Genomic DNA, 13,043 nt, shown 5'->3' with positions numbered 1-13,043 from the left:
ATGAGACATCGTGGTCCACGTGAGTGGAAAATACGTGAAATGATCTCGGAGGGAATCAGTAGTCCCCGAAACGGCGTGTCAATCACACCGCCACATCCAAGCAGACGTAACGATGCGGCGAGCCTACCTCGCCAGCGAGCTGCGCAAAGCCGCGCCAGGGTTTCATCGACTTCCATTCCGAGCAAATGCAGCGTTTTCAGGAGCAAAGAGTCGTCTGTTGGATTCAGCGGATTCCTCACCGGATTACTTGGACGCCTGCATTGCAGAACACTAAACGAAGACTTGTGTTCTGAGTAATAAATGGAACAATCTTGAATACCTTTCTATCGCGGGTAATGACGCCACGCAGGTCTTCGGTCTGCATCTTGACAAAGAAGAAGCGGTTTCCAGCCCAGAAGTTGGTGACTACTAGAGCAAGAAGATCTGAGGAGGAATTTCGATTCATATACGCAATGGAAGTTGAGTCTTAACGTAAATAAGGTATCGTATTATGAATAATCAGAGAACAGATCAACTACTATTTGATTACGTCATTCCTGGAAAGAGCAACTAACGAGAAATACCTTCTGGTAACGATCTGGAGAGAGCTAAAACTCATAGAGCTAGAAATAAAATGTATATCTACTCCTACATGGATATTCTGCCAATCACACTTAAGTCCTTGCCAGAGTGTACATCGAACCACCTTTACAATAATTCTCTGTTATTCCACTCTCGAACAGGTCGCGGACAAAACGAAAACTTAAATCTTTCGGTGTGAACTCTGATTTCTCTTATTTTATGATGATCATTGAAACCCATGTAGGTCACCTTCAACAAAACTTCTCGCATTCGCAGGAGGAAGCTGATGGTTGAAATTTCTATCTCAACGAGAATCATCTTGTTTTAATGATATCCACCCCAAATCCTATATCATTTCGATCACACTCTCTCCCAGGTTATTAATATGGAACTTGCTGCCCTACTTTGAACTGTAACGATGTACTCCGTTAACGCTATCTGGTAAGGATCTCACACCGCGCAGCAGTACTCTAATACAGGACGGTCAAGCGTAGCGTAGACAGTCTCTTTAGTATGTGTGTTACATTCTATAAGTTTTCTGCCATTAAAATACAATATTTGAGCACATGAAACAAAAATAATGTTCAAATGTGTGTGGAATCTTATGGAACTTGACTGCTAAGGTCATCAGTCCCTAAGCTTACACATTACTTAACCTAAGTTATCCTTAGGACAAACACACATCCATGCCCGAGGAAGGACTCTAACTACCGCTGGGACCAGCCGCACGGTCCATGACTGTAGCGCCTCAGACCGCTCGGCTAATCGCGCGCGGCGCACATGAAACAAACTGTAAGAAAAACAGTTCTCAAGTGGAGGTACGTTGGGAGAATCTTAAGGTTATACAATTTATCCACGAAAGAAGTGACGCACAAAACACTTATTGGGCGGGGATTCTTGAATATTGTTCATTAGTCTGAATCCCTTACAAAGTCAGACTAACGAAAGAAATAAAGAAGACTCAACGAGGAACGGCGCGTCTTGTCCTGAAATCATAACTGAGATCTCGACAAACTTCGGAAACAGACATTACAAGAGAGGCGTCAAATGTAATGGAGAGATTTGCTGTAGTAATTCCGAGAGCACACTTTCCAAAAAGAGAAATTTGTTATTTCCGCTTACATACGTATTGAAAAATGACCATGACTAAAAGTCATAGAAATTAAAGCTCGTACAGAGATTTTCTGGCCATCATTCTTGCCACGAGCGATTCGAGAATGGAACATGTTGGGGGAAAAAAGATAACCGAACCGAAAGCAACCTTTGCCTCATAACGCAAAGTGGCACGAAGAGTATAAGTGGGTATGTCGATATGTACAGTGTCTCCTTTTATTGATGTTGTATTGAAATTTAAATATATGTTTATATCATATAAATAAAAGTCCAGGTTACGTATGCCAGTCAGCAAAAGACGTTGTGAACGTGAGGAAACCATCCCATCGTCACACCAGTTTGAAGATACCTGTGTGATATGACACCGTGTCTTGTTGCGTACTGTAACTGCACAGCGTAATCAGCCAGGAGTCGTCGACCATTCAGCGCCTCTTCCAAGTGACCTAAGGCATGATAATCGCCCGGGAAGAGATCAGAAACAAGGGGGTGGGGGAGGGGCGGGATCTCGAGCGTATCTCATTTCAGTTTTCGCGTAGCTTCTGTGATAAGACATTTGCGGTACGGGGACGCGTGTTATTATGAAGCAGCACCGTACGGCATGAAAGTTGGCGCACCATTCCACAATGGTGGTTTTCGAGAGACATGCTACCAAACACATACTGGTATTCTTCATTCTCCGATGGATATCCACCGTAGTTTTGTCCTTTAGCAGGAAAGAAAAGAATAAAAGCATCATTGTCCTAATTGGCCGCATATGTTAATAACGTAGCCATAATCCACTTTTGCGCATTTACCGGACACACAAGGGAAAGATACGAATGCCTAAGTGTCAGTGCTTATATATCCGCATCAGAGCTGTCCTATATTGTACACACCCTGCAAGGACACCCTCTAATGAAAGCTTTTGGATCGACCCTAGTAAAAAGCATTCATCTACTAAAGATGTTGTCATGTGCGTATCTCAACTTTGGTATCAAAAATTCTGCACACGTGGAAGAACGGTGTTTATATTTCTATTGAAGTTGTTTCGTAGACACGGTATCATGGGAAAACTAGTAATACTAGAGATTGTAGTTGTGAATTATGGCTTTGCCTCCCACATGGAGTGAAACTCATTGTGTGTGCTGAAAACCATTTACTATGAGTGTGTCTTATTGAAGAACTATATAGTCGTTCTAAAATGCAATTGCTCATGGTGTTTTCAGACAGGATGTATGCAAATATTTTTCTTCAAAAATTTTCTCGAGATGAACAGAAATATTTCGTGGTCATGCATCACAATTAGAGGTCTCGGAGAATGAGAAAATATCCATGTATATGTGCAGAAATAGATATCTGAAGATAAAAGTTTACACTGGTAGAGGTATCAGCAGGTATTTCTGCGAAATAATTACTTGGTGGGTAAGTATTAAAGGACAGTATCAAAATCATTAAATGAATTGTGTCAAATTGTGACACTTCTCATCAGTTAACTCGGAAGCGGTAACAGCAAATTTACCGTCGACAGACATTCTTCAAATGTCTGCTAGGCCTAGAGTCAGCGGGAGTCGGTTTCCGTCATTAACTTCTGGTTACGCTCGCTAAACCGACTCCTACTGACACTGTGTTTCCACAACCCTACCTTTCGCTCGATTTGTGAAATGTATTCAGCATTATGTTGATATATCAGGTGCAAATCACTTTTGAACTTATTTACTGACTTTTGGCTTCATGACCATACAGCCACCCCTAATTTATGCAATTTAACAATATCTGCCAGTTTTGACTGTTATGTATAAGCAACAATTAAACGGGTTTGTATCAAGACATATACAATTTTAATAAAATATGTGTGTATACCCGACGCATATGCATACACAGTAATTAAATAAAATTCGGTTATAAAAAGCAGTATTATTTTCAACTAAAGAAGCTTATACATTTACACATTATCTGAGCCGATTTCTCCTCTTATGTACTTGGTTGTTGTGATTCATCATTCAAGCAATGTCATCGTTTGTTTCGGAACGTTTCCCTTTGAGTGGCCGCACACTGAGGTGAAGAAATACATGGGATACCCACTTACATCGAACTGTATCTCCATTTGCCCGTCGTAGAGCAGAAATTGGACGTGGCATATACTCAACAAGTCGTTCCAAGCTCCTGCATAAATACTTAGCCATGATGCCTCTATAGCCGTCCATATTTGCTAAAGTGTTGCCAGTGCAGGATTTTTTGCTCGAACTGGCCTCTCGATTATGGCCGATAAATGTACGATAGGATTCAGTTCGGGCGCTCTGAGTGACCAAATCATGTGCTCGAATTGTCCAGAATGTTTTTGAAACCAAACGCGAACAACTGCAGCCCGGTGTCATGGTGCATTGTCATCGATAAAAGTTCTGTCGTTCTTTCGGTACACGTAGTTCAAGATTGGCTGCCAATAGGCTCCAGATAGCAGAACATAACTAATTCCAGCCAATGACCGGTTCAGACGGACCAGAGGACCCAGTCCATTCCATGCAAACACCGCCCACACCATTACGAAGTCTCCACGAGCTTGGACATTGAATTGTTGACAAGCTGGGTCCATGACTTCATTGGATCTATACTACGCTCGAACTAGACCATCAGCTTTTACCGAGTGAAATCGCTATCCCACGTCTTTTGTCATTCCATTGTATGAACTATCTCACTGTGTACACAGGGCGACTCAGCTGCCGCTTCCAATTCATTTTATGTAACACGCACTACTTTTGTATCAGCAATTGTAATCAGATATTCGGCAGCCACTTAATCCATTAAACTCCCTCTCAGACCTTTAGGTAACTTGGAACTACTATAAATACACAAGTGAGGTTTGGCCATGATTTATACGCTATTACACGCTACATCTGTTGTACTATCCAAGTGTCTACAATCTTTCTTTGCGTAACTAACGATGTAATCATAAAACTTTTGGACAGCTCTATGATTTATTCCGTTTAATATACTTAATTTTTCTCACATGATTCACAAACGTTGCCTTGTTAAGTGTGTTTTGACAGTGAAACACTGAAATTAACATGAGATGACAAAATAAGAAGCGCTGAAGTAGTCAATTTCCGGTATATAAACCAATAAAAAGACTAATATATGACTACCGCGTTACTATTGGAAAGTAGTATTACAAACAAAATTTGTACTGTACGTCTAAGACGTCTTCGAATGCTTTACCAATTGTTCTATGACATTTTGACAATGTGCTTTACATCTCCAGAGCGAACTGGCCAGCAACATTGTTCCATCATGAGGGGTTGCATTAAGCGACGTCGGCAGAGGCAGCTGAATCAGCCTGCATATTAATCTTTTCATTTGGTTACGTATGGGAAAGCTGTTACTTCTACACTTTCCATTTTGATACCTCCTGTTAATTGCGTTTTTTCTTATAGTGAAACACACTTTATAAGGAACGTTTTTGAACCATTTATGAAAGATTAGCACTAGAAGTGGAATAAATGTACAGAGACTTCTAAAACATGTGTGACACTTACACGAAGAAAGACTGAAGGAACTAGGATAAGTACGGCAGACGTTAGGTATACCTCCATACAAAAATGTCGTCCTCAAAGGATGATTTCGTTTGCTAACTGTCGCCAAAAACTCTGAAACGAAGTTACGTCGATTACGTGGCTGTCATGGATTGCATAAAACGGGTCGGTAGGGGCATCTGAATCATCCTTTATACCACGCAAAGCTACAGAAGGCTGAAAGGTTTAAGGAGGCTTGCTCTTACCCTTTTGCGGTTCGAGGTGGCGTATTGCCCAATATTTAGTGTCAGAATCTACACTTACATAAGGTGTGCTGTACAAAAGGCAGGAGACTAGGGTATTTGCCCTTTCCATGAAATTGTACTTATGTACTTTGTGCAGCTCGTACTTAAGAGTAAATTGGAAACTGGTTAAATTTCTTAAAGCTAGTGAATGGGTGTGAGGTAGTAGGCGGGAGGAGTAACAAGCAATGCTTATACTCACCTTCACTCATTTTTGGCGTCTGCCATTCTCCAAAGAGCAATAATTTATGGGTATGTACGATATTACAATTTCTTCCTTCACAAATCAAGTACATAAGAAAACATCGTTTCATCGTCGACCGTTTACACAAAAAGAGCTAAAATGTCGTGCAAGTGTCGGAGCCAAATGGGAACAATAAATCATCCCGTCGTCCAGGGAGCTTTTCATTTGACAGTAACGTGTATGGCCTCTATACGCGTTTATCACTGCATGACACCTACATAGCATGCTCTGGATATCTCTACAAAGGTTGCCCTGTTATATCCCCATTCTACCGTGAGAACCCATGGGAGTTCTTGCAGAGTCTGTGGTGGAGCTTAACGACAACGAACACGGCAGTCAAGCATGTCCCACATATGCGCGATGTACCTTAGGTCGGGACTCACCGCCGACCATTCTCTTACTTCAATGTCCAGGCTGCCCAAGACTTCCCTGCCAACGCCCACTAGAAGGAATCCAGGCCCACCACCGTATGCAGCAGTCACCAGGATCTGTTTTGTGTATTGCCTTACACTGTGGACGACGACAAGATCCGCATGGCTGAACCCCTCACAGCATCACAGATCCTCAGAAAACTGTTGGCTTCCTTCACCACATTTGGTAGGTACGTCTCAATAAGGGTTTCCGCACACGAACACGGCCATCACCTTGCTTCAGAAGATATCTGGATTCGTCCAAGAATAACACTTTTCGCTTCTGACGTTGTTATCTATTGATGTCGGAACGGCTGGACTGAATGCCTGCTGCAAGATGTTATCGTGTCATGGATAGGACTTCTGGGTCGTAAGGTAATTTTTCGTAGTGTCTTCATTACAATTTGAACGGAAACAACGGATCCTCTGGCCCTTCTGAGATAATCTTGCAGTGGCCTGGTGATATCTGTATGCAGGAAATGGCCAGATGTCGGGCTTTAGGGAGGTTGTAATTTGTTGGTGCCCTTGTCCAACTCAACTTGTGTACTGACTTGCCTTCCTGTAGCGTGTCCACAACCTAAGGAAGACTCATGTAGAGGAACTGACATCGGCAGCAAAACGACAGAAAGTACGTCCTTAAAAAACTGCACTGCATTAAAATGTCGTATTGCATGTGTTTGGCAGAATGCAACCACTGTAGTTGCCGAAATACGAAAATGACAATTTTTTCCGAAATACAGAAACAAATACGTTTTTCAATGGCACTGTAACAGACGACTTCAACTACATTTGTGGAACTCGAACTAATAGTAACAAGATAAAAGAGGTCCCACAAACATTTGCTGTACTTTACTACATACAAACAACCAGGAGCACAAGTATATCTACATCTTTATGCACATCTTAATCTTCTAGTCCACAAGCTACGTCACGCAGGGTTGTCCCTCTACCAGTCTCACTTCACTCTTCCCCTGTTCCTTTCGCGACTTGTTCACGGGAAGAACGATGCTGGGTTTCTATATGGGTTCGAATTTCAAAATTTATTTTCATGGTCTTTTCGAGAGATATCCGTAGGAGGAAGCAATATATTGCATGTCACTTCCAGGAATGTACGCTCTTGGAACTTTAACGGTAAATTGGATCATGTTGCATAACGCCATCCTTCCAGCGTTTGCCCTTCATTTCCGTGAAGTTTTCGCGGGTAGTAAATGAACCTCTAACAAAACGTGCTGCTCTTCTCTGGATCTTCTCTAATTTCTACATCACTACTATCTGCTAAGGCTCACAGACTGACGAGTAATATTCAGACATTTACTTGTGACTTCATTATCATGACCGACACATCAAACACTGACAATGCTGACCTCTTGCATTGATGCACTCTGTAATGCGGTTCTCGACAGACAATACGGTTTGGTGAATTTCATTTCGACCTTGCAGAACTGGCCTTGTTATAAGGCATTTCTCAGGTTCGTGAGTCGTCGGACGTCCGTTGTAGACCCTTATCATAAAATTACTCGGAAACAGGAGTTCATACGCGTTACGTGCAACTATATTGTGTCTCGAAATTTTGCGTTAAGAAGAACTCTAATTGGTGCGCTAATAGGTGGGACGTTCGTCAGTTAAGTACGACATGGTTTTCTTTTTGCCAAGTGAGATGTTTAGCAATAAACGTGGGTGCTACTACGTTAGGCAGTTGTGGTTGTTTACAGTTCTATAAATGGAGTATGGATCAATTATGTGAATGTTGAAAAAACCACGACTCACTTTGTTTATCCCCTTTTCTCAACCAGTGTGACTTTTCGACCGACCAATATAATTTATTACGTACATTCGTTTGTTTTTAGTGTATAAATCTATGCTGTATCCACGTGCAAAATCTTTCATAGGAACTTCGCGATACCTTACAGTTTTCAAAGATACAATTTGGAGAACTGGAAACCGATTTTGAAAGTCTCCACCACAAAGATGTGGTGGCGCCGTAATCAGTATGAATGTAAATTTGCTGGGAGTTGTGTGGGAGTAAATCATTAACAGTGTTTAAATACAATTATTTACCCAATTCAGTGACTACGAGTGTGTGCACAAGGTAGACAGCGCTAAAATTAAGGTAAATGCAAAGTTTAATATTCAACAATATAGATCACGTGATGAAATCATTTCTCCTTTAGAATTATTTCAGTTTTACTATAATGAGGCAAAAAACGGTATACTACAAATAGTAATGAGACAGTAAAATAATGGCAAGAAAGGCAGACAATAGTAGAACATTAGACCAGAATTTAATATCCTTAAATATACCTCATCAATAATTAAACAATATATTAACAACAGACCAGAATATGAACAACACAACACACCATGGCAGAATATCCACTGCTCACCCCAGCCATTATAAATCATAATATAAACACATGTACAGCAGCAGTAAATAAAAATAAAAATTTCTCTACACATGATCCATACATATTTAATAGGTTTAATATGTTGCTCATCTCCTCCTAAACCACTGGACCGATTTAAGACAATTTTGTTACACATATCCCTTACTGTCAGCCAACGAACCATCTTCCTGTCACAGATCAGGAGATGATATGCAAAAAAATAAAAAAAAAATAAATAAATAATAAAATAATATAAAATAAAATAAAAAATAAATAAAAATGGTGCATTATGCCCTACTAACTCTATTCACTGCACATTTTGTATATAGTACCCACATATGCTGCAGAGTGTAACTAAGAAATTATATCCCTATATGACACACAGCTCAGGAGATATGACTTCATAAGCAGTTAGGTGCCATATAAATTGCTCACAGTAGCCACATATACTGCTGAATGTGCCTACACACATTGTTAGGTTTTTTCTATGTTTTCTACCTTTATAAATAATTCATCTGTATCGTGCTGGAAAAGATGAAATAGCGCACTGCACGAATAGTGAATAAGATCCTTGACTTAATGTTTAAATTTACCTGTGGTTCGGTTGCTCGCATGTCAGTTGTGCAGCGCTGTGATGTCTTATTTGAGGCATAGTAGGAAGAAGTTGAGTTTTTAGAGGACGATAGTTACTTTTGTGAATCTGAGACAAATCATCTAGAACACTTTGTTATGGACATGCGAACTTCTTTGTACGCACATCTTACGAATTCTACTGATGAGGATCTTTTTGGATGAATTTTGAAGGTAATCAATGAGTGCACAAGAACGAATGTTTTTTTCACAGCTATTAGTTCAAGGAAATCTCTGTCCCTCAGATAACTAATAAATTCATGATTAATGCTCATCTGATCTCTTTGCTTCATTGTGTCACAAATAATGCAATTAGTTGCAATGTCTGTAACTTTTTTTGGCATAATTTTACAATTATTATTATCTTTTTATGTTTTGTAGAGTTTTTTACCAATACTTAGAGTATAATTTTTCAAGGTCGTCTTTCTTTAAAGTAACACCATCCTTCATCAGTCCCCGTAAATTTTTCAATATTTTGTCCGGTGTATGTTTGCACCTTCACCGCAGCAAGCCGCAGATTGTTTCTGACAAATAAACATTAAATTTTGTAGTGAGTAGATTTATTTCTTCTTTAGCGGCTGCATCTGTTGATGTGGATTTCCTCTCGAGAACATCAGTGCATCAGACGCATAACAACATTTTAAGCATTCTTATAGTCAGAATTATCGGCTGTTACGCTAAACAAGCAAATTAACTTACGCAACTTTCATAATGTGCTTCAGCGTTGAGTTCCAGTTTAGTAGTTTTCACTAAGCACTCAATAAATTAATGCTGGCATTTGATTAGATTAGTTTTCATTATTTCAAATTCAGTTCTTCCTAAGTTTAAAGTTTTGCTTCGTGATGCGCAACACAGAGGCAACCAACAGTCAGCATTGCTCAGCAGTTGAATACGATAAGGAAAGCACACGCTACGCGACGAGAAAGTATTGTCGTTTACAGATATATTTTTTATAGAAAGCTTACAAGATATTTCATTATACAATACATAGGTCAAGATATACGACGTTATAAACACTGAGATATATGAGAGAAAAAGGTGCATCATCCATGAAGTTTTTCTACATTTATTCTTTACTACTAAGATATCCCTACATCCAAATCAAGGAAATCCCTGACATCTGGCAGCGTTTCTGATAGCTTTCTTCCGCATAGCGCAAACTGCTGTAGACGACAACGACGGCCGCCTATAGAGCTACGATGAGGCGTTGCCATAGAGACGTTTACAATATCACGTTGTAGACACGAGAGGCAGGTGCGCCCGGCGTACAGAAACTCAATGTGCCTCATACAATAGACCCTTCAGCTGCCTCGCCATAGTAGCAATGTAATCCCTTGCAGAATTCAAATTGACCTATAGTCGAGACAGCGTAAGAAGATCCGTGACTGTTCGTAGCGCTGTTATCAGTTTTCAGCTCCGGAGCGCCAACGGTTGCAGGCGGAAATACTAGCCCCCTGCATGGCTGCAGCGGCAATGAACCGTTGCCATAGAGACGTTTACAAAATCGTTTTACGTTGTTGACTGAGGAAGGCGGGCGATGCTGCTGCACCCAGCCCAGTGTTAGGGATCAATTTACGCTGACTCAGCGATAACCAGACTCGAGAAAGATTTGTAGTGAACACAATTGGCCCGATCTCCTGTAACCATCACAGCCGAATACACTCCGCAGATAGAATCGTATATCCTGGCAATGCCTCGTTCTCTGGCTCTACGAAACGTAGCACTATCTTCCTGTCCAGTCCGGAACCGATTCCCCGTGTTGACAGGAAGCCACCGCAAGTCCAGACACCAGAGACCACCCGTGGGCTAACTCTGCTGCTTCGCTGCACGAAACTGCCGCTCGCCCTTGCCAAGCCAGCTGCCCTCTTAAAGGAAGTGGCTATCTGGGTCGCTTCCTTGCTGGTCGTCTTGTTAACCCACATCTCTGCTACGACAGCGGTCGTCCTCTCCTCCACATGCACACGGCCGCAATGACAGGCCTTTGTCATGGGACAGCCACGTCGGGACTTACATATGAGCATGTGTGATCCACCGCCATATGCAAGGTATTGTCAAATGTGGACATAGTCACCCATGACGTGGCACTGCATCCGACAAACTAGGCGAGACAGGCATCCTCTGCCTTTACAGGAATGCTTGACCAGCAAAGGCACAACCTGCCAGGTGGGGTGGAAATTCTACTGCGCCGTGAACTGCTAATCCTTGGAACACTGTTGATGAAACGAAATGGGAAATAGACAAAATGTGGTCGAACTTAGTATTCACAGAACATTCCAAACGGCTCATTCCGCACATTTGTTCAATCTGTCTCTTAGTGAAATGAGGCTTTGTGCCACCAGTGCAAAGATTTTAGTTGCATTCCTATCATCATTTTCTGTTCTTTCTCCATGTGTACTTTAATCTTGTAAGCCACCCCTGGTTCTTTATAGAGGTTCTTAGCGAAAATAATTAATTATTACTTGCTATAGCTAGCAAAATTAGTCATCGGACAATCAAAAGCAGCCAGTTTTCGACGACCTACAGTTCATGCCCTATCTATTCTCGTACCTTGCACTAGAATTCGTTCCCTTCCAAAATATTCTAATAATAAGGAAGACGTTGCAATACACGAACACATCTTAACGACACGGTTAACTTTATTTCCCTTTAAACTCATATAACATGTCTTTACTGGTACTGACTGCTCTTACTTTACAAACGCAGTCACTCATTTACCAAGAGCTTGTATGAGTTTATCACTGTCGGTTCATTACAGTACGATCACCTTTTCATTTCATAACCGCTCTCTCGACACGAAATTCAAGTCTGAGATTCAAAATTACACTGCTGACACACATACACTTTCTACTTCGTTTTAACTTTGATGCGATTTTCAGTATTATCTTTCCACAAAATATGCTACTCTTACGCGCGATGCTTGGAGCGTGGGCTCCGGGACCTGTCATGCTGGCTTACTCACGTCTCTAACTTCTTTGGGCAAGGCAATCTCCTGGCACCAACCTCTTCCTTCTAAGACTTTCGGTCATCCCCGTCAGCGATGCCGCTTTACTGTAGTAAAGGAGTGTAAGGTTATATTCGATCCTTCAGATTTAATATTTCTATTTGTACCCTACATTTTCTGTTTATCAGAATTTTTTGAAGGTTTTCGAAGAAAGATCACAAAACCGGTTCAATCAGGAAATATCTCACCACTCTACCACTTGCTGTGCATATACCATTAGCCCTGCAGACAAAATGAACCCGAATTATTTCTAAGAAATTTAATCTAGGTACTAGAAAATGTTTTCACTGGAGGGCACAGCGATCGAGTTATTCAAGAGAAACACATCTGAAGGTCACTTTTGCACATTTTTCTTGAATAATTCCAAAACTAAAGCCTGTGCAATATCATACCCCAGTACTAAATTTAAATACATATAATTACCAACAAAAAGGACGTGTTTCTTTTTATGTAGGACTAATAATTTGCGATTATGGAGCGAAGGAATATGAACATCACGTGCATGGTCAGTAAGGCGATGCGGGTTGCAAGAAACCCAACGGTAAGGGGAACTGAAGGCAACATAGCGCACTCCAAAGCGAATATATACTGATGCGCCAAAGAAACTGGTATAGGCATGGGTATTTAAATACACTCATGGAAATTGAAACAAGAACACCGGGAATTCATTGTCCCAGGAAGGGGAAACTTCATTGACACATTCCTGGGGTCAGATACATCACATGATCACACTGATAGAACCACAGGCACATAGTAACACAGGCAACAGAGCATGCACAATGTTGGCACTAGTACAGTGTATATCCACCTTTCGCAGCAATGCAGGCTGCTATTCTCCCATGGAGAGGATCGTAGAGATGCTGGATGTAGTCCTGTGGAACGGCTTGCCATGCCATTTCCACCTGGCGCCTCA

This window comes from Schistocerca gregaria, chromosome 8 (genome assembly GCF_023897955.1).
Source record: "Schistocerca gregaria isolate iqSchGreg1 chromosome 8, iqSchGreg1.2, whole genome shotgun sequence".
NCBI classification, from domain to species: Eukaryota; Metazoa; Arthropoda; class Insecta; order Orthoptera; family Acrididae; genus Schistocerca; species Schistocerca gregaria.
The sequence above is the reverse complement of the archived record's forward strand: the minus strand, read 5'-3'. Positions refer to the sequence as shown.